This window comes from Salvelinus namaycush, chromosome 26 (genome assembly GCF_016432855.1).
Source record: "Salvelinus namaycush isolate Seneca chromosome 26, SaNama_1.0, whole genome shotgun sequence".
NCBI lineage: Eukaryota > Metazoa > Chordata > Actinopteri > Salmoniformes > Salmonidae > Salvelinus > Salvelinus namaycush.
In genome coordinates, this window is record NC_052332.1 from 4,399,609 (window position 1) to 4,423,188 (window position 23,580).

Consider the following 23,580-nt stretch of genomic DNA (forward strand, 5'->3'; position numbering starts at 1 on the left):
AGCTCTTTGATTTCTACAGGAATTCAAGAGAACAGCAAATGAGGCGGCTGCCTTACACACCCTAATAGCCGTCTTTTGGGCCCAAAAAATATATGAAGAGCTGATAAATAAAATTGCCACCGCCAATTGCCAGGGAGAAGAAAATAAATCCCATTGCGAAAATAGATTTTTGCCTATTAATTGATTGAAATACCAGTCGATGTAGCGCGAGAGCTACAGTTTGTTGCTGCTGTCGTGAAACGTGCTTTTATTAGCCCCATCATTGCGCAACAATTCTAAATGCAATCGCGTGTTAAAAACACTGATGGCCATGATTGAAAAGAGCTACTAGTTTTATTTCTCAACTGGTAATTGAAGCTCGCTTCCCATTTGCCATTCAAGTACTTAGGCAAAAGTAGGCAGGCAGGCTTCAGCTCATCACACAACACTTTGCAATGAGCTGGAGGAAGTATGCATTTTCAAAGCATACTTGTTTGAAACCTGAACGTTTTACTACATATGAGGCATGGCTTACCTTGCTTCACAAAGTAGCCTAGACAAAATACAACCAAACGTGCAGGCAATTATTTTATAGGCTGGAGAATGCCATTAAAACCAGTATAGCCTATTTCTCTCATGTTCTATTGGTTTTCAAATCAAACTTCCATTGTCCAGTAGCCAAAGGCACAATCCTAGTAATATTAGAAACCCATGCTAGTTGTCGCACCTTTAGAGCTCCCCTTTATCCAAATTTCTAAACAGATATTTTAATCTCAGTCTCATGAAACCGCTCGCATGGTGCGGTTCGCTTTTGACAATGTTTCCCGGCTAATTGCATTATGGAACTAACATTTATGCGTAGCCAATTTACTGCCTTACACTGCTGCGCTTATAATGTGAATAAATAATAGTTTATCAACATTTGAAGCTAAATGTTCTGATCTGTTGCATGAGCCTCATTGCTTCTTACGTTTTTGTTTTTCTTAGCTCACTGGTTGCATGAATATGGGCTCTATCGTCCCACAACTGTCCAGTTTGTTTGAATGGGTAATTTCTTCCTCGCACAGAACAGCAAGCTAACCAATAGAATATATCCACGTTTCACCTATGGGGGATGGTAGGCCTACATTGACATCGGCTAGTGATTTTGCTGTTCCTTACTCTTGTTGGCTGAGGAAAAGTAAACGTGGAAAGATATTCTAATCTCTAAAATTGCGCAACAGAACTCGTTAAATGCACACGTTGCGTGTGTCTGGCGCAACATTTTACTCATAGAAACCCTGAAACACATACAAGCTCGTTAACTGCCGAGAGAGCAGGCTTTCAATACAATTTCCCCTTAATCACCCTCTCCATCCCGATCTCTCTCTTTCGCAGTAAATTACGCTTAATCTCAGAGTAAACTCCTGTGAGGGAAAAGTCCATAGTTGTGAATTTCCACGACACTCCGCTAATTGACAGGCTAAAGTGGCGGCAGGTAGCCTAGCAGTTAGAGCATTGGGACAGTTACGTGGATGTGGATTAAGGCAGCACCCCCGCACCTCTGATTCAGCGGGGCTGGGTTAAATGCGGAAGACACATTTCGGTTGAATGCATTCAGTTATGCAGACTAGATATCCCCTTTCCCCAATTTGTTGCCAACGTCAGTGTTACTCTCCTCACAGAATTGGGTCAGACACCCCGCAGATGGAGCAGTGTGTGTATATTAGCCTCGCTATTGTTATTTTACTGTTGCGCTTTAATTATGTTACTTTTTTTTAGGTATTTTCTTTAAACTGCATTGTTGGTTAAGGGCTTGTAAGTAAGCATTTCACTAAATTCCAAACCTGCTGTATACGATGCATGTGACAAATAATATTTGATTGTGTGTGTGTGTGTGTGGGGGGGGATATTATTTTTAATTAACCTTTATTGAACTAAGCAAGTCCGTTAAGAACAAATTCTTATTTACAATGACGGCCTAGGAACAGTGGGTTGACTGCATTTTTCAGGGGCAGAACAGATTTTTACCTTGTCAACTCGGGAATTCGATCTAGCAATCTTTCGGTTACTGGCCCAACGCTCTAACCACTAGGCTACCTGCCGCCCTATGTAGAGTGACAGTTACCAAACAGACACCTTCTATATCGATATTAGTTCCCTGGCCATTTCCGTGAAGGACCCAACATGAAGTTCATAGGAGCATGTTAAATTTGGTGACAAATTGAAAGCTAAGAGAATTTAAGAGAACAGCAAATGAGGAAGCTGCCTACGGACCTAAACTGGACGACATGGTAACCGAATTTGTGCAATTTAGAATTCGCTACAACTGGAAATCATAGTAAAACTACAGTTAGGTTCACAAGTTTGGACAGTAAAGAAAAGTATAGTTTAGTACAGTACAGCACAGAGTAAAGTAATGTATAGTTGAGTACACCAGAATGTACTTAACTATACTAGGGTTGTCGCGGACAAAAAAATAAAATATTGGTCGACCAAGAGTAGTCTGTTCTATCGACGAATCGAAATTTTAAAACGTATTTTTCCATATATAGACACACCCTATGTGTCTTCACAGATACTGACATTAAAGGTTCTGCGTGGTCCATCCAATGTCTGCATTGGCCATGCAGCATTTATGGTGATATGGCCTCTACAGAAGTCAGGGTATACATACTTTTTACATTTCGCAGAGAAAAACAGAGCCGTTGTAAAGGAAGTTGTCAAGGAAGTGAGTTTGTGTTTATACAAGACCTCCCGCCCACCAATCATGTCAATGCGGAGCTATTCAGAGCCCTCTGCATTGTTACAAAATTTGAGAGGCACATGATGATGCGGTACGGAGCTCAATTTGGCCTCTGCCTGCCGTCAGAGGCTCCGCTATTTCGTCACACCATCCATATGGTGCCTCTGACCACATTTTCAGATCAAGCATAAATTGTCTCTTACGCTCCAGAAGTTGACGGTAATAGACTACACCTGGGGTCGGCAACCTTTTCCATTTGGAGTGCCAATTTTCTTTATCTACCAATCTGCGTGCCATTTATGATTTTCATATGCACATTCATTTATTTTAAAATAGTCTTCGTATCTCAAAATCATTGTCATGTAATTAATACTAAATATATCTGAATTAAAATTATACAAATCTAAAAGTAACTTCTATTGCTATTGCCAACTATGTCAAATAGCCTACAAAGCAAACAAATAAAGACATGAAGCCTGCAGGTAGACAATATCCTGATAAAACAAATCACATTGGCTACGCATGGCCTGTCTGCAAAGAACATGAAACTATCAATTTGGTCCAGCCAGCTTATGCTAACAAACTTGCAACATTGTAGAAAATATTCTGGACCCTCAGTTTTCTGCACCACAGTGCTCCAGACAGACACAGCTGTATTTGAGCAAGGGATGAGAAGTATTCAAGTAGGCCTATTTTATGACATTTCCACCTGATCAGAGCATGACATTTTTTCCCCCTTTCAAAAGGAGTGGTTATCGAAAGGGAGAGAGCTCTGAAATATAGTTCTAATAGGCTACATTGAGGAACTATTGTCATGCAATGGATGTAAAAACAGAGTTCATTTACTTGCTATTTGAGGTGAAGAAAAAATGACTCCGGAGAAACTCCACGGCTAATTTTCGGTGGTGAGTTAAGAAAATCAGAAATACAATACTATCAGATCCCCATCAAATGGGCACATTTATAAGCCTACATTTGCGCGCAGGCCAGGTAGCCTTACTTCTATGCGTAATCAGATGTGCGTCCTCCATACTCAACATCGACAGGCGCGCTCAAAACAAAAAACACAACGAATAAATTGACAACTTGTAAATGGAATGAAATAAACCAAAACTTGTTTCTCACAAGTGTAGCCTAGGTTGTGCGCTCTGCAAACAATGTGTCCACTACAACAATGAGAACTGTAAAAGACTAATAACTCCCCCCACCACATTCTGATTTTGCATTTTTGTCCCCCCCAGTTATCATTGAATGTGATACAAAACGAGGCAATAGTGTGCTTTACGACCATGCAGACGCCTCAGGGTGGCCAGGGAGGTTGTTTGGAGTGTTTATCCGACTGGATCCCCAAAAATATCTATACACACAAAAGTTGACACACCTACTCATTCAAGGTTTTTTTTTTTTTTTTTTTACTACTATTTTCTACATTGTAGAACAATAGTGAAGACATCAAAACTATGAAATAACACATATGGAATAATGTAGTAACCCCCCCAAAAAAAGTTTTTCAAAGTAGCCACCCTTTGACTTGATGACAGCTTTGCACACTCTTGGCATTCTCTCAACCAGCTTCATGAGGTAGTCACCTGGAATGCTTTTAAAAAGTATCTGGTGTGGCCACCAGCTGCATTAAGTACTGCAGTGCATCTCCTTCTCATGGACTGCACCAGATTTGCCAGTTCTTGCTGGGAGATGTTATCCCACTCTTCCACCAAGGCACCTGCAAGTTCCCGGACATTTCTGGGGGGGAATGGCCCAAGCCCTCACCCTCCGATCCAACAGGTCCCAGACGTGCTCAATGGGATTGAGACTCGGGCTCTTCGCTGGCCATGGCAGAACACTGACATTCCTGTCTTGTAGGAAATCACGCACAGAACGAGCAGTATGGCTGGTGGCATTGTCATGCTGGAAGGTCATGTCAGGATGAGCCTGTAGGAAGGGTAACACATGAGGGAGGAGGATGTCTTCCGTGTAACGCAGGGCGTTGAAATTGCCTACAATGACAACAAGCTCAGTCCGATGATGCTGTGACACACCGCCCCAGACCATGACGGACCCTCCACCTCAAAACCGCGACTCGTCAGTGAAGAGCACTTTTTGCCAGTCCTGTCTGGTCCAGCGACATTGGGTTTGTGCCCATAGGCGACGTTGTTGCCTGTGATGTCTGGTGAGGGTTAGGGTCCAGCCACTCTCAGCCTATTGCGGACAATCTGAGCACTGATGGAGGGATTGTGCGTTCCTGGTGTAACTCGGGCAGTCGTTGTTGCCATCCTGTACCTGTCCCGCAGGTGTGATGTTCAGATGTACCGATCCTGTGCAGGTGTTGTTACACGTGGTCTGCCACTGCGAGAACGATCAGCTGTCCGTCCTGTCTCCCTGTAGTGCTGTTTTAGGCGTCTCACAGTACAGACATTGCAATTTATTGCCCTGGCCACATCTGCAGTCCTCATGCCTCCTTGCAGCATGCCTAAGGCACGTTCACGCAGATGAGCAGGGACCCTGCGCATCTTTCTTTGTGTGTTATTATATTATAATTAAATCTATGATTTGATAGAGCAGTCTGAGCAGTGGTAGGCAGCAGCAGGCTCGTAAGCATTCATTCAAACAGCACTTTACTGCGTTTGCCAGCAGCTCTTCGCAATGCTTCAAGCATTGTGCTGTTTATGACTTCAAGCCTATCAACTCCCGAGATTAGGCTGGCAATACTAAAGTAACTATTAGAACATCCAATAGTCAAAGGTATATGAAATACAAATGGTATAGCGAGAAATAGTCCTATAATAACTACAACCTAAAACGTCTTACCTGGGAATATTGAAGACTCATGTTAAAAGGAACCACCAGATTTCATATGTTCTGAGCAAGGAACTTAAACATTAGCTTTTTTACATGGCACATATTGCACTTTTAATTTCTTCTCCAACACTTTGTTTTTGCTTTATTTAAACCAAATTGAACATGTTTCATAATTAATTTTATTGATGTATTATATGAAGTTAAAATAAGTGTTCATTGTTCATTCAGTATTGTTGTAATTGTCATTATTACAAATATGTTGTTTTTTTAACGGCAGATTATTCGGTATCCGTTTTTTTGGGTCCTCCAATAATGGAAGCCCACCACGATACTCTTACATTCTGCAGGGGAAAGTTTGTTTATTCTACGTGTAACTCTGTTGTTGTGTCGCACTGCTTTGCTTTATCTTGGCCAGGTCGCAGTTGTAAATGAGAACTTGTTCTCAACTAGCCTACCTGGTTAAATAAAGGTGAAATAAAAAATTTAATATATAGGAGTTGACCCCAGCCGTGACACAGGTGTACACGGGAGTAAATCTATAAATCCTCACCTCGGGTGTATCCCTCCGCCGTGGCCGTGGAGTGATACCAATATATTGGAGTAATCCAACAGTGAAACATAAGTTCTGTATTTGGTAAAAGACCAAGTCCATATTATGGCAAGAACAGCTAAAATAAGCAAAGAGAAACGACACTCCATTATTAATTTAAGACTTGGTCAGTCAATGCGGAACATTTCAAGAACTGCGCAGTCGCAAAATCCATCAAACGCTTTGATGAAACTTGCTCTAATGAGGACCGCCACAGGAAAGGAAGACCCAGAGTTACCACTGCTGCAGAGGATAAGTTCATTAGAGTTACCAGCCTCAGAAATTGCAGCCCAAATACAGAGTTCAAGTAACAGACACATCAACATAAACTGTCCAGAGGAGACTGCGTGAAATCAGGCCTTCATGGTCGAATTGCTGAAAAGAAACCACTACTAAAAGGACACCAATAATAAGAGACTTGCTTGGGGCAAGAAACATGAGCAATGGACATTAGACCGGTGGAAATCTGTCCTTTGGTCTGACGAGTCCAAATTTTCCCAAGGTAAACGGACTATTTCTCAGGTGCGGATGCTAGAATATGCATATAATTGACAGATTAGGATAGAAAACACTCTAAAGTTTCCAAAACTGTCAAAACATTGTCTGTGAGTATAACAGAACTGATTTTGCAGGCGAAAATCTGAGGAAATCCAACCCGGAAGTGCTTTTTATTTGGAAAAATCCCTGTTCCGTTGCCTGCCCCTCCTCCATTTAAAGGGGTATCAACCAGATTCATTTTCCAATGGCTTCCTCAGGCTGTGACCAGGCTTTAGACATAGTTTCAAGCTTTAATTTTGAAAAATGAGCGACATTTTTCAAAACACGTCAGGTGTCCTTTGATTAGTTCCTGCTCGCGACAGATGTAGCTCAACATTTTCTTTCTCTGTAGTATTGAATAGGTTACCGTCCGGTTGAAATATTATCGATTATGTATGTTAAAAACAACCTGAGGATTGATTATAAAAAACCTTTGACATGTTTCTACGAACATTACGGATACTTTTTGGAATTTGTCTGCCCTTCAGGACCGGAACGAGCCTGTGGTTTTCTGAACATAACGCGCCAAACCAAATGGCGGTTTTTGGTTATAAAACTAATCTTTATCGAACAAAAATAACATTTATTGTGTAACTGTGCGTCTCGTGAGTACAAACATCTGAAGATTATCAAAGGTAAGCGATTAATTTTATTGCTTTTCTGACTTTCGTTACCAAGCTAATTTAAGGCTAGCTGTTCTTAGTGTTTTGTCTAGTGATTGATAAACTCAAACGCTTGGATTGCTTTCGCTGTAAAGCATATTTTCAAAATCTGACACGATAGGTGGATTAACAACAAGCTAAGCTGTGTTTTGGTATATTTCACTTGTGATTTCATGATTATAAATACTTTATTTGTATTTATTTTTTTATTTTGCGCTCTGCAGTTTAGCGGTTGTTGTTGATAAATGATCCCGGTAACGGGATCCGTGCGTCAAGAAGTTTTAAACAGCATGGCTACCATAGCATTCTATAGCGAAACACCATTCCAACTGGTTTGCGCTTAGTGGGACTAACATTTGATTTTCAACCGGATAATGACCCAACACACCTCCAGGCTGTGTAAAAACTATTTGACCTAGAAGGAGAGTGATGGAGTGCTGCATCAGATGACCTGGCCTCTCAATCACCCGACCTCAACCCAATTGTGCTGGTTTGGGATGAGTTGGACCGCAAAGTGAAGTAAAAGCAGCCCAAAAGTGCTCAGCATAAGTGGGAACTCCTTCAAGAATGTTGGGAAAGTATTCCAGGTGAAGTAAGTGTATGTATATTTGTGATGCACCGATATGAATTTTTTTGCTGATACCGATACCCAATATTTTCCTTGCCCCCAAAAAATTATACCGATAACCAATATTTAACATTTTTGCGACCTTTTAAGCATTCTTGTACAATTAAATAGTTAACACACACACACACACACACAGGCGCAGCGGTCTAAGGCACTACATCTCAGTGCAAGAGGTGTCATTACAGTCCCTGGTTCGAATTCAGGCTGTATCACATCTGGACGTGATTGGGTGTCCTATAGGGCGGCGCACAATTTGCCCAGCGTCGTCGGGGCCTTCATTGTAAATAAGAATTTGTTCTTAACCGACTTGCCTAGTTAAATAAAGGTTACACACACACTACCAGTAAAACATAATCAAAACCCATCTTTCACTAACTTGCTCTGCTGTTTTGTTGTTCATTTGTTCAGTCGTTTAATTCTTAACCAGGATTTCTTTGGAACGCCGTTTGGATCTTTGCATGTCAACAAAGACACACATCAAATAACATAATGTGACGTGTCAAATAAGTTTCTTGACCGATCAGGACCTGAATATGACTGCAAGTCACATAATACCAGTAAAACTTACTGTTAGACTTCAGTGTGGCTTTTGACATTATTGATCATAGTCTGCTGCTGGAAAAATGTATATGTTATGGCTTTACACCCCCTGCTATAATGTGAATAAATAGTTACATGTCTAACAGAACACAGAGGGTGTCCTTTAATGGAAGTCTATCAAATATAATCCTGTTCGAATCAGGAATTCCCCAGGGTTGCTGTGTAGGCCTCTTGCTTTTTACTAACGACATGCCACTGACTGAGTAAAGCCAGAGTGTCTATGTATGCAGATGACTCAACACTATACACATCAGCTACTACAGCGACTGAAATGACTGCAACACCCAACAAAGAGCTGCAGTTAGTTTCAGAGTGGGTGGCAAGGAACAAGTTAGCCATAAATATTTATACAATGCTTTTAGTTGTAGTTGGAACAAAACACTCACTAAACCTTAACCCTCAACTAAATCTTGTAATAAATAAAATGTGGAAATTGAGCAAGTTGAAATGACTAAACTGCTTGGAGTAACACTAGATTGTAAACTGTCACAGTCAAAACATATTGATGCTGTAGTAGCTAAGATGGGGAGAAGTCTGTCTATAATAAAGCGATGCTCTGCCTTCTTAACAAAGCTATCATCAAGGCAGGTCCTACAGGCCCTAGTTGTCGCACCTTGACTACTGTTCAGTCGTGTGGTCAGGTGCCACAAAAAAAGACTAAGGAAAATTGCAATTGCCTAAGAACAGGGCAGCACGGCTGGCCCTTAGACGTACACAGAGAGCTAATATTAATAATATACATGTACATTTCTCCTGGCTGAAAGTGGAGGAGAGATTGACTTCATCACTACTTTTATTTATGAGAGGTATTGACATGTTGAATGAACCGAGCTGTCTGTCTAAACTACTGGCACAAGGCTCGGACACCCATGCATACCCCACAAGACATGCCACAAGAGGTCTCTTCACAGTCCCCAAGTCCAGAACAGACTATGGGAGGCACACAGTACTATATAGAGCCATGACTACATGGAACTCTATTCCAGATTAAGTAACTGACACAAGCAGTAAAATTAGATTTTAAAAAACACCTTATGGAACAGCATGGACTGTGAAGAAACACAAACATTGGCACAGACATGCGCACACACACACACGGATTTAGTACTGTAGATATGTGGTAGTGGTGGAGTAGGGGCCTGAGGGCACAGTGTTGTGAAATCTGTGAATGTAGGCAGCAGCTAATGGGGGATCTATAATAAATACAAATAGTTTAACGCGATTCATACATTTTCTTTACGTAGTTATTACACAGCCACTCGTATTTCATATGTCACAATGATTCATCGATACGTATGCTATGATGCTGGTAAAGTTCTCTTGCACCTACAGTGCTGGTCATAAAGAAAGCTAGCTAGCGCATGGATGCAAACAATGTTCTTCCACAAAAACATAGCAAAACAACATAATCTGTTTCAGTAGCTATAGTTACCCAGCTAACTACATAGCTTGGTGTCATCTAAAATAACCCTAATTTATAAGACAGTTCTTATTTGATAAATGGTGGTCGGACCCATCTATATGAAGCTTGCCACAAGTATTAGCCACAATAGTGGATTTTTCGGTTAGCCTTCAAAATAAAAGTATGGCATAATTCTACTATTTGTAATAATTTGCGTCACTGTCAATGACATACTTTTATTTTGAAGGCAAACCGCAAAGTCCACTGTTGTGTCTAATCCTTATTGTGGCTAGCTTCACAATACATAACCCGGTCCGGTCGAGCCTCACTAGCCAGATGAAGCAAGCTGGCTGCTTATAACTTTAACTTTGGGCAACGGGTTTAAGTAGCTGGCTAGCTGTTCAATTTCAATAGGCTAACAACAAGTAGAAACCTAGCTAATATTTACTCACAAGGATTCCTAAATCATTGCTAAGTATAATGAAAATGACTGCAGTTTCTACTGGTCATTGTTTTCAGGCTGGTTGTATTGGTGCTGGCTAGGTACCAAGCTAAAGCTAGCTACCCCAGAAGTTGCGGTCGAACAAATAATGCTTTATTACCAACGCAGTATTGTAAACACATCGTCCGTGGCTGTTTGCAGACATTTTTGTACAGCTTTTACAGTGCTACTGTATCATTTTTGACACGAAAGACCCAAACGGCATTCCGTATGTCGTGAAGCTAATAGCAGTGCCGCTATTACTGTGTAACTCTGGTAAGGCAACATCTGAAAAATAGTGCACTTGGTAGTGTATACCGGTCCTCGACCAGTCGGCGAAAGACAACATCACCCACGACAGAACGGTTGACTGTCAAGGGCAATAAATCCCATTATCTTGGCGTTAATCGCCTTTGAGTTGCCTCGCTGAAATGTTCTTACTCTTTGAAATGACTGCTCAACGTGTTGACTGCTAGATCCACACAGCAAACATCATGGGCTAGGCTAGGAATGCAGTGTTGCACGTGTACGTCATGTACCTACGTTATATAGGTATGCACTGTAGCTTTGACATCGGTTTTTAACATCGGTCCGATACCGATGTTGGCATTTTTAGCTAATGTCGGCCGATTCCGATATGTTCACCGATATATCGTGCATCCCTAATAAATAAAATATACACACTTTTGTACTTATATAAAAAATAATGTCCCCCCACCCCCACTTCAAAAACCAAAGTTGTGCCCCAGATTGAATGCATTAACAGAAATTATGGTAATCAAACAAACATTGTTGATTACAAGTGGGAATTCATGGTAAATGTACTACTGCTGATACTGGTGTGCCATCCCTTCGGCCTCCGCAATGGATTAGTCCACTGAGACATGTGTCAATCAAGACAATTTTTTTTGCAACTGCTCTGACTAAAGAAATTCTCGGTCAACCAACAGCCTAATGACCAAACAATCGACTAAATGGGGTCAGCCCTAAACTATACGTTACTGTACACTACTGTTCAGTATTGTGTTATGCTGTACTTTGATGTCCAAATTTGTGAATCAGACATCTACGATTGTTTCAGATTTGGTCTGGACCAACCAAATTGGGTCTTTTTTAGGGGCAGAGCTCATTAAAATAATAGCCAGTTTGTAGTAGAACACCCAAATATACTAAGGAAGATATTGCATATTTCTACCTTGTGTACATATTTAGGGTACATCACCACGAAGAGAATTACATTCATATCAATAATTATGTATTTGTGTGTCGTACAGATCAGGGACCCATGATGAAATTCCATTACCACAAATTCCATTACTGTAGTTCAATAATCAAGAGAGATCAAGAGAGAGTCAATGTGTCATGTCATAGCCGACACCCCATTCTTACTGCAGACATCATTGAAACTTAACCGCTAAATATCTACTACGAATTATTAAAAGATGTTACATTGTGTCCACGAAAAAAAAAAGTATTTGACCGAAATTCCAGTAAATGTTTAACATTTTCAATTAAAAAAATTGTTAAGTGTACTTCTGCATAGAGTTGTATGTTCGTTAAACTTTTAAATCAATGTTTGTTTGGCACACATTTTAAGAATGAGTCTCAGAGCAATTACGCTACCATGGAATTGCCCCCCTTCAACCTTGTGTCAGTGCGCTTGTGAGGGAATAGTAGCTCAGACTGTTCCAGTGATGTGATGAACAGAACACACTGTTCCCTCTCATTCCCCCTCTCCTCGCACTACCATCTCTCCCAGACCAAAACACCACCTGACTGTCCAACCACTACCTCGTTTTCCCTCTTACATAGACAACACGTGTGCCTCCGTCAGCTGCGTCACTGCTTTCTGAGGGGGTTTTGCATGGAGACAGAACAGCTATGTGTGTCAGAGGGAGTCCCACCCACATTTCTGACTCACTGACCGAGCCGCACACACAGGTTTCAATATCTATAATATCCTGTCTATGTTACTCAGTGCGAGTAGAGCTACTAGCAGCAGTAAGTCCTCCATACACAATTCATTCACTTGTCAGGAGAATTTAAAATTGGGTATCTTATGTCATTACGTATCTATGGGTATGCAGCCGGTGGAAAGGCAATCAGAAATGACCTCAGAACACTGTCAGGAACCTGGTTAGCAAGATTTACCACCCAAAACCACTCCCTTACCCGGGATAAATAACTGAGAAAAATCGGTCAATTCGAATAAATTATGTGAACAGCATGAGGTCAAATGGAATGGAAAAGTTATTGTATGCAATGTTTAAATGTAGCTTTTCTTCTGCCTTCTCTCTACGTGATGAATCATCAACACTCAGGGTGGGGACAGACAGCCCATCTCAGTATGGAGCACAGTTCACAATTCATGTAGACCCATCATCTCATCATGGTAACTTTGTGCCAGTTAGGCCTATGCTACTGTCATGACTAGAGGTCGACCGATTATGATTTTTCAACGCCGATACTGATACCGATTATTGGAGGACCAAAAAAGCCGATACCGATTAAATCGGCCGATCAATTTTTATTTTATTTTTTTGTAGTAATGACAATTACAACAATACTGAATGAACACTTATTTTAACTTAATATAATACATCAATAAAATCAATTTAGCCTCAAATAAATAATTAAACATGTTCAATTGGGTTTAAATAATGCAAAAACAAAGTGTTGGTGAAGAAAGTAAAAGTGCAATATGTGCCATGTAAGAAAGCTAACGTTTAAGTTCCTTGCTCAGAACATGAGAACATATGAAAGCTGGTGGTTCCTTTTAACATGAGTCTTCAATATTCCCAGGTAGGAAGTTTTAGGTTGTAGTTATTATAGGAATTATAGGACTATTTCTCTCTATACCATTTGTATTTCGTATACCTTTGACTATTGGATGTTCTTATAGGCACTTTAGTATTGCCAGTGTAACAGTATAGCTTCCGTCCCTCTCCTCGCTCCAACCTGGGCTCGAACCAGGAACACATCGACAACAGCCACCCTCGAAGCAGCGTTACCCATGCAGAGCAAGGGGAACAACTTCTCCAAGTCTCAGAGCGAGTGACGTTTGAAACGCTATTAGCGCGCACCCCGCTAACTAGCTAGCCATTTCACATCGGTTACACCAGCCTAATCTCGGGAGTTGATAGGCTTGAAATCAAACAGCTCAATGCTTGAAGCATTGCGAAAAGCTGCTGGCAAAACGCACTAAAGTGCTGTTTGAATGAATGCTTACGAGCCTGCTGCTGCCTACCATCGCTCAGACTGCTCTATCAAATCATAGACTTAATTATAACACACAGAAATACGAGCCTTAGCTCATTAATATGGTCAAATCCGGAAACTATCATCTCGAAAACAAAACGTTTATTCTTTCAGTGAAATACGGAACCGTTCCGTATTTTATCTAACAGGTGGCATCCTTAAGTCTAAATATTCCTTTTACATTGCACAACCTTCAATGTTGTGTCATAATTACGTAAAAGTCTGGCAAATTAGTTCGCAATGAGCCAGGCAGCCCAAACTGTTGCATATACCCTGACTCTGCGTGCAATGAACGCAAGAGACGTGACACAATTTCACCAGGTTAATATTGCCTGCTAACCTGGATTTCTTTTAGCTAAATATACAGGTTTAAAAATATATACTTCTGTGTATTGATTTTAAGAAAGGCATTGATGTTTAGGTACACATTGGAGCAACGACAGTCCTTTTTCGCGAATGCGCACCGCATCGATTATATGCAACGCAGGACACGCTAGATAATCTAGTAATATCATCAACCATGTGTAGTTAACTAGTGATTATGATTGTTTTTTTATAAGATAAGTTTAATGCTGGCTAGCAACTTACCTTGGCTTCTTACTGCATTCGCGTAACAGGCAGGCGGTTAGAGCTTTGGACTAGTTAACCGTAAGGTTGCAAGATTGAATCCCTGAGCTGACAAGGTAAAAATCTGTCGTTCTGCCCCTGAACGAGGCAGTTAACCCACCGTTCCTAGGCCGTCATTGAAAATAAGAATGTGTTCTTAACTGACTTGCCTAGTTAAATAAAAGGTGTGTGTGTATATCCAGTGGGGAGAACAAGTATTTGAGACACTGCCGATCCTGCAGCGCACGCAAGTTCCCCCTGCTCAAGCCAGCGCATGTCCAGGCCCGTCTGAAGTTTGCCAATGACCATCTGGATGATCCAGAGGAGGAATGGGAGAAGGTCATGTGGTCTGATGAGACAAAAATAGAGCTTTTTGGTCTAAACTCCACTCGCCGTGTTTGGAGGAATAAGACGGAAGAGTACAACCCCAAGAACACCATCCCAACCGTGAAGCGTGGAGGTGGAAACATCATTCTTTGGGGATGCTTTTCTGCAAAGGGGACAGGAGATCTTGGCCAACAACCTCCTTCCCTCAGTAAGAGCATTGAAGATGGGTCGTGGCTGGGTCTTCCAGCATGACAACGACCCGAAACACACAGCCAGGGAAACTAAGGAGTGGCTCCGTAAGAAGCATCTCAAGGTCCTGGAGTGGCCTAGCCAGTCTCCAGACCTGAACCCAATAGAAAATCTTTGGAGGGAGCTGAAAGTCCGTATTGCCCAGCGACAGCCCCGAAACCTGAAGGATCTGGAGTAGGTCTGTATGGAGGAGTGGGCCAAAATCCCTGCTGCAGTGTGTGCAAACCTGGTCAAGAACTACAGGAAACGTATGATCTCTATAATTGCAAACAAAGGTTTCTGTACCAAATATTAAGTTCTGCTTTTCTGATGTATCAAATACTTATGTCATGCAATAAAATGCAAACGAATTACCTAAAAATCATACAATGTGATTTTCTGGATTTTTTTTTTTAGATTCCGTCTCTCACAGTTGAAGTGTACCTATGATAAAAATGACAGACCTCTACATGCTTTGTAAGTAGGAAAACCTGCAAAATCGGCAGTGTATCAAATACTTGTTCTCCCCACTGTATATTGTTGTTTGTTTATGCATTTCTGTGATTATGTAGTTAGTAATAAATGATTAAGACAATTGATGTATGGATGATTCATAGCAAAGACTGGGTTCGTGCAGATAACCAACAACTTCGACGTTTGGAATGAGACTAACGTGAGGTAAAGAATGATTCATTAATTAGAAGACTAATTGGTCAGATATTTTAATATCTGAAAAGATATATTAGGAAAATTATAACTTTAATCTGAAGATTTTCCTTGGTGCCCCGACTTCCTGGTTAATTACATTTACATGATTAGTTTCATCACGCAATAATAATTACAGAAAATTGATTTGATAAAATAAATCTTCACTTTAATGATGCCAAAGACACGACAATAATATAAAGACCGAATGCACGTCTTTACACATCTATATCTGGCTTTCAGGGGTCACATTTTTTTATTGTAAATTGCTTTTTTATTTATTGCAGCTGCAGTTTTAAAACAGCCCATCACTCAAATATTGTTGCTTTAAATCAGTGCACGACCGTGCACTCTGTCTCCATCAATGCCACTCAAATTGCATCCAAAATAGATCATCCTCTTCAAGACTGATAGGCACGGTCATATATAAAAAAGATGTCCTAGCTTCTTTCAAGTAATAAATTCAATGCAGTACTAGCCTTATATTTAGGGTTATTATGGGTTATACATAATAAGCCTCCGTCTCTTGCGCAACACGGATGCAACCGTGCTCTGCTTGCCTCTCCTTAGCTCTTAGAGTCTCATGCAGGAAAAGCGACACGAATAGCTTGCTGGACATTATTTTCTTTGCATTTCTTATACCAAAAGACTATTTGAAGAGGGACACCAGCCCTTGTTTTGCTAAATACAGCAGCCAACAGAACTCACAGGTCGCCTGAAAGAGCAAATGCGCGATGGTGGTCGGCTATAGCAGTTATTTATTCAAACCCAAAACCATTCAATCTTCATGAAGTGAAAGCCTTCTGCATCTAATTCAAGTCCTATATTATTCAAGCATGTCATGAGATTATCTTCACCAATGTTGAAAGCGAGGAAAGAATGTAGCAAAACTAGAAAGGAAAGGAGGTAGGCTAATAACATTAGGGAGAAATATGGAGAAAAAAAACAAAAAAAAACACAATACCAGTCAAAAGTTTTGGAACACATACTCATTTAAGGGTTTTTCTTTATTTTTACTATTTTCTACATTGTAGAACAATAGTGATTACATCAAACACTCTTAAATAACACATATGGAATTATTTAGTAACCAAAAAAAGTGTTAAACAAATCAAAATGTATTTTATGAGATTCTTCAAAGTAGCCACCCTTTGCCTTGATGACAGCTTTGCTCACTCTCTCACTGTGCAGTCCAACTCATCCCAAAACAGCTCAAGACATACCCTTGAATGAGTAGGTGTGTCCAAACTGTTGACTGGTACTATATGTACACACACACACACACACAGCATTCGGAAAGTGTTCAAACCCCTTGACTTTTTCCACTTTGTTACGTTACAGCCTTATTCTAAAATTGATCAAATTAGCCCCCCCCCCTCTCAATCTACACACAATACCCCATAATGACAAAGCAAAAAGAGGTTTAGAAATTTTTGCACAATTTATTGAAAATTTAAAAAAACAGAAATATCACATTTACATAAGTATTCAGACCCTTTACTCAGTACTTTGTTGAAGCACATTTGGCAGCAATTACAGCTTTGAGTCTTCTTGGGTATGACGCTACAAGCTTGGCACACCTGTTTTTGGGGAGTTTCTCCCATCGTTCTCTGCAGATCCTCTCAAGCTCTGTCAGGTTGGATGGGGAGCATCGCTGCACAGCTATTTTCAGGTCTCTCCAGAGATGTTTGATCGGGTTCAAGTCCGGGCTCTAGCTGGGCCATTCAGAGACTTGTCCCGAAGCCACTCCTGCGTTGTCTTGGCTGTGTGCTTAGGGTCGTTGTTCTGTTGGAAGGTGAACCATCGCCCCAGTCTGAGGTCCTGAGCGCTCTGGAGCAGGTTTTCGTCAAGCAGCTCTCTGTACTTTGTTCTGTTCATTTTTCCCTTAATCCTGACTAGTCTCCCAGTCCCTGCCACTGAAAAACATCCCCACAGCATGATGCTGCCACCATGCTTCACCGTAGGGATGGTACCAGGTTCCCTCCAGATGTGACGCTTGGCATTCAGGCCAAAGAGTTCCATCAGGCCAGAAAATCTTGTTTCTCATGGTCTGAGAGTCTTTTAGGTGCCTTTTGGCAAACTTCAAGCAGGCTGTCATGTACCTTTTACTTTAGGAGTGGCTTCCGTCTGGCCACTCTGCCATAAAGGCCTAATTGGTGGAGTGCTGCAGAGATGGTTGACCTCCTGGAAGTTTCTCCCATCTCCACAGAGGAACTCTGGAGCTCTGTCAGAGTGACCATCATCTTCTTGGTCATCTCCCTGACCAAGGCCCTTCTCCCCCGATTGCTCAGTTTGGCCGGCTCTAGGAAGAGTCTTGGTGGTTCCAAACTTCATCCATTTAAGAATGATGGAGGCCACTGTATTTTTAGGGACTTTCAATGCTGCAGAAATGCTTTGGTACCCTTCCCCAGATCTGTGCCTCGACACAATCCTGTCTTGGAGCTCTATGGACAAATCCTTCAACCTCATGGCTTGGTTTTTACTCTACCATGCACTGTCAACTGTGGGATCTTATTTAGATAGGCACACACCTATCCAAATCAAGTCTAGTCAATTGAATTTACCACAGCGGGACTCCAATCAAGTTGTAGAAACATCTCAAGGATGATCAATGAAAAAAGAATGCACCGGAGCTGAATGTCAAGTCTCATAGCAAAGGGTCTGAATACTTATGTAAATAAGGCATTTGTTTATTTTTAATACATTTGCAAAACAATATAAAAACCTGATTTTGCTTTGTCATAATGGGGTATTGTGTGTCGATTCATGAGGAACATATTTAATTTAATCAATTTTAGAACACGGCTGTAACGTAACAAAAAGAATATCATTTTTACAGCTGTTTGAAGCTGGTGGACCAAAAACGATAAGTAACTTTCGTTTTGGTCCAGCAGCTTCAAAAAACGATATTATTTGTTATTGAAAAGATATTTCACAGCAATTTAGATGGTATGATTCCCTACACTATTCAATGCTTGTTTCTCACATTGACTGAAATTGAGCGAACAGTGTCGAATTTTTGCAACCAGGAAATGACCAATTCCACTAGATAACACAGCCACAAAGTCAGAACAGCTTTCCCATTTTGATAAGATGCCACTCCGACGGGAGAAGTCAATAGGCAAATATCACAGCCAATCACAACACTGGCTGGTAAGTAATACTGTGAAACACTACAATTCAGCTATTAGCGGCAGATATATTAGACATTTTCTGAAATTACAAGCAAGAATTCTTCAAAAAATCTTGTGTGTAGCACCTTTAAGGTCGGAAAGGCACTTGCCCATTTTTGCTTATATAATATTATCTCATAGATATTCTGGAGTTCCTGCACCTAAATATAAACAGTATCAGCACCCATGAGCATGCACTTATTTCAGGCCAAGTCTAGCATTGAGCAGAAAGGTATACAGTGCATTTCAGATACATAAATTCAGCACAGGCCTACAGATTACAAAATTATTGTATCATATTGTCTTGGTTCCTGAGTTCAACACTTATCCAGGCATTGTAAAGATCTGATATTCCGCACAGCCTTGTACAGAATGTGTGTATATGGAATATGCCTAATCTCATCCACCTCCGGGTTGAACTCCATCTAGCAGGTCAACTGATTGTCACCTAGTCTCACCTTTAACCTCTGACAGCCAGCTGCCTCACCTAGCTGCAGCTGGACCCCAAATCACCTGGAGCAGCATCCCTTAGTCTCTGAACCAGCACTGGTCCCTGGGATGGTGCTGACCAGTCAGATGGTTGTCTTGTCTGACTCACTCCAATTTAGTCTGTTTTTCAACTATTAGGCTAGTTTGGTAGGAAGATCCCCTGGTCCACAGGATACAACTGATTTTAAACAATTTCCCGAGTGTTGTTATTGGTGTATCGTTATGCTTGTAGGTCTGGGTATAAGTGTGCAAACACCACCATTTACATATACAAATTCCTTATTAATAATCTTCTTTGACTGCGTTAAATGTGTGTTTTTAAATTAGCTAAATTACTACTATTCTCATGATGGGTGAAGCTTTTTGGCGCTAGGCTACTTAGCATCTCAGATCTTATCATGACAAGAGATGGATCACAAGATACACACTGACAGTTTATTTGTTGTAGCCTAATACGAAAACATTCAACCTAATCCACACACACTTGAAAAACATCGACCCTAACCTCGCCTACTGTTGTTATACTTTGCACAGATACAACGTAGCTAATGCGCAGACATGTTTCTACTGAAATCGTACATCGCTTAACGTTACAGATGTCAGAGAATTCCAAAGCAGTCAGTGCTACATTGTAGCCACCATGTTAAACGTGCTGCTCGGCTTGAAGTAACAATGGAAGACATTTTGTTTCACCTTGCAATTCCTTTATCAAGAGGCTGCCCAGAGGTGTTGCAACACGGTTTGTTTAGGCCTACAACCAGCCTCTATCTTCCTGTCATTTATAGTTTCTCCATGCGATAAACGGACTCAACAGCGGAATTAGGCTAGCTACTTTGTAGCTAAATTAGCGTATGCCTTGTTAGCTGAGGAACGCTCAACTCCGTTCTCTCATATCGAGGCGGAGTTGAGTTTTGATAATTGGTCGCGCGATTTATTTGCAGCAACATTGGGTCACCATTCAGTCGATACTTATAAAAATGTCAATTTTCAAGACGCTTACCTGTACAACAGCGGTCCTTCCGTGGGGTGCTGAAATTCATACTTTTAATACAAACTTATCGAATAAACCACCGAATTTTTCCTAATTTGTGTTGTTCAACTTGAATAATGAACGGTAGGTAACGTTAGCTAACAAGGCATTACTAAACAACTTAGATGTGTAACGTGTACTGAGCGCTTGTAAAAACCAACCTAAATTCACACTGCTCTAACATTATACAACCTTTTGACTGCATATTTAGGCTGGGATATATTAGCAAATAGCTTAAGTTAGTGGCTAAATTAGCCTATTCAACAATGCTAGCCTAGCCATCTGGTTTTATGCTGGGGGCTTACCTTTGACAATACCCGTGGTTAGAATTGTATACTTGATTCCGTGTTCTTCAGCTACTAGATAACGTTAGCTCCAATAAATGTCGGTGGGTAACAAGAAAATTAGGCTATGTTCGTTATTTTTCCTTGTATCCGCAACAGTTTGCCTAGTCTGTCTTCAAGTTGTAGCTCCCATGTCTGCAATTGTGGCGAATCGTTTCCCTTTCAAAACTGTAGCAGGCAGCGTCTTCCAATGCAACTCAAAAAAGATTCGTATCACTACTTGATCCGCGTAGAACCGATCGTCACTACTCGGTATGTAACCATACACAAAACTGAGACGAATCGCTGTGTAGTTAGTCCTTGCTCTGAGTGGCCGTGTTCGCCTAGAAACTGGATTGCATACCTCCCTGACTATTGCACAATGGCCAACCAGCTATAATATATTCAAGAGATCACGGGTCTGGTTTCTCTGACGGGAGAAAGGCCTTTTTCACACACCCTCCACAAGGCTCGCTCCGGGCGGACTTCTCGCCCCTAGACCAGAGTAGCTGATCATTACAGGAGTCATCGACAGAGACGTCACCCCTGCCTCCACGGTGACGTCGGTTGTGTAACGATCGTTAATCAGATTCCCACTGGCGATTTAGTTTTGTTTAGGCCTATTGTATGTTATCCCTATTTGAGAATAATCTAATGGTATGCTTTTTATAGAGAGAAATAGCAATGGAGTCTTTTTGTAGGCACTACCTCCGCCATAGTTCGTCGACAAAGAATATGGGGAAATGAATGGCGCTTTTGAAGGGTTTTTGAATAAACTGAAAATAAGGTCTGTGGTAAACACAGGTTTATGAGATTTTATACGATTTGTTCTATGAGATAATCTTTATCAGCTAATGTATTTTTTTGTGTGAATTCTCATAATATTCATGAAGGTCATGTTAACTGACTGATTATATCATAGAACAAAACGTATAAGTTATTTTCAGCGTTTATCCCAAAACCCTATTTTTTCCCCATTAATTTCCCCCATAGGGATGGCAGAGGTAACTAATTTCTGGGTTTTAGAAGTACAAACTGGCGGGCTCTATTCAGAGGAAACAATTTAAAGGTTGCAGGTAGAAATGTAGGCCCTGCTCTATTGAATATAGCTGTATAAAGTTAGATTTTATTTATTTATTTAACCTTTATTTAACTAGGCAAGTCAGTTAAGAACAAATTCTTATTTACAATGACAGCCCACCAGAAGGCAAAAGGCCTCCTGCGGGGACAGGGGATATAATTAAATAAAAATATAGGACAAAACACACACCATGACAAGAGAGACACTACAACACTACATAAAGAGACACCTAAAATGACAACATAGCATGGCAGCAACACATGAAAACACAGCATGGTAGCAACACAACATGGCAGCAACATGGTAGCAACAATATGGTAGCAGCACAAAACATGGTACAAACATTATTGGGCACAGACAACAGCACAAGGGGCAAGAAGGTAGAGACAACAATACATCACGCGAAGCAGCCACAACTGTCCGTAAGTGTGTCCATGATTGAGTCTTTGAATGAAGAGATGGAGATGAAACAAGGTTTTTTGCAACTTGTTCCAGTTGCTAGCTGCAGCGAACTGAAAAGAGGAGCAATCCAGGGATGTGTCTGCTTTGGGGACCTTTAACAGAATGTGACTGGCAGAACGGGTGTTGTATGTGGAGGATGAGGGCTGCAGTAGGTATCTCAGATAGGGGGGAGTGAGGCCTAAGAGGGTTTTATAAATAAGCATCAACCAGTGGGTCTTGCAACAGGGAATACAGAGATTACCAGTTTACAGGAGAGTATAGAGTGCAGTGATGTGTCCTATAAGAAGCATTGGTGGCAAATCGGATGGCCGAATGGTAAAGAACATCTAGCTGCTCGAGAGAACCCTTACCTGCCGATCTATACATTACGTCTCTGTAATCTAGCATGGATAGGATGGTCATCTGAATCAGGGTTAGTTTGGCAGCTGGGGTAAAAGAGGAGCGATTACGATAGAGGAAACCAAGTCTAGATTTAACCTTAGCCTGCAGCTTTGATATGTGCTGAGAGAAGGACAGTGTACCATCTAGCCATACTCCCAAGTACTTGTATGAGGTGACTACCTCAAGCTCTAAACCCTCACAGGTAGTAATCACACCGATGGGGAGAGGGGCATTCCTCTTACCAAACCACATGACCTTTGTTTTGGAGGTGTTTAGAACAAGGTTAAGGGCAGAGAAATCTTGTTGGACACTAAGAAAGCTTTGTTGTAGAGTGTTTAACACAAAATCTGGGGAAGGGCCAACTGAGTATAAGACTGTATCATCTGCATATAAATGGATGAGCGAGCTTCCTACTGCTTGAGCTATGTTGTTGATGTAAATTGAGAAGAGCGTGGGACCTAGGATCGAGCCTTGGGGTATTCCCTTGCTGACAGGCAATGGCTGGGACAGCAGATGTTCTGACTTTATACACTGCACTCGTTGAGAGAGGTAGTTAGCAAACCAGGCCAAAGACCCCTCAGAGACACCAATACTCCTTAGCTGGCCCACAAGAATGGAATGGTCTACCGTATCAAAAGCTTTGGTCAAGTCAATAAAAATAGCAGCACAACATTGCTTAGAATCAAGGGCAATGGTGACATCATTTAGGACCTTTAAGGTTGCAGTGACACATCCATACCTGAGCGGAAACACGTTTTTACAACACTTTTGATAAAGAGGGCAAAATGGAAATCGGCCTTTAACAGTTAGGATCAGCTTAATCTCCCCGTTTAAATAAAGGACGCACCGTGGCTGCCTTCCAAGCAATGGGAACCTCCTCAGTGAGGAGAGACAGGTTAAAAATGTCAGATGATGGCAATGATAGGGGCAGCAAACTTAAATAAGAAAGGGTCTAAACCATCTGACACAGATGTTTTTTTGGGGTCAAGTTTAAGGAGCTCTTTTAGCACCTCGGACTCAGTGACCGCCTGCAGGGAGAAACTTTGTAGCGGGGCAGGGAAAAATAGGGAGGCGCATTGGGGATAGTCACATCAGAAGGAATGGGAGATGAGGAA

General features: G+C 41.2%; 1 protein-coding gene across 9 annotated transcripts in view; it reads right to left on the reverse strand.

The window, feature by feature from the left end:
- LOC120020916 (zinc finger MIZ domain-containing protein 2-like) overlaps positions 1-21,035 on the reverse strand; it is a 40,115-nt gene extending 19,080 nt beyond the window's left edge. For 8 of the 9 annotated variants that reach the window (XM_038964544.1, XM_038964540.1, XM_038964539.1 and 5 more), the window contains exon 1: positions 20,524-21,035. The gene's annotated coding sequence lies outside the window, so the exon portion shown is untranslated. The remainder of the gene's footprint in view (positions 1-20,523) is intronic. The other variant, XM_038964542.1, reaches the window with a different exon arrangement.
- Positions 21,036-23,580: the final 2,545 nt, after the last annotated feature.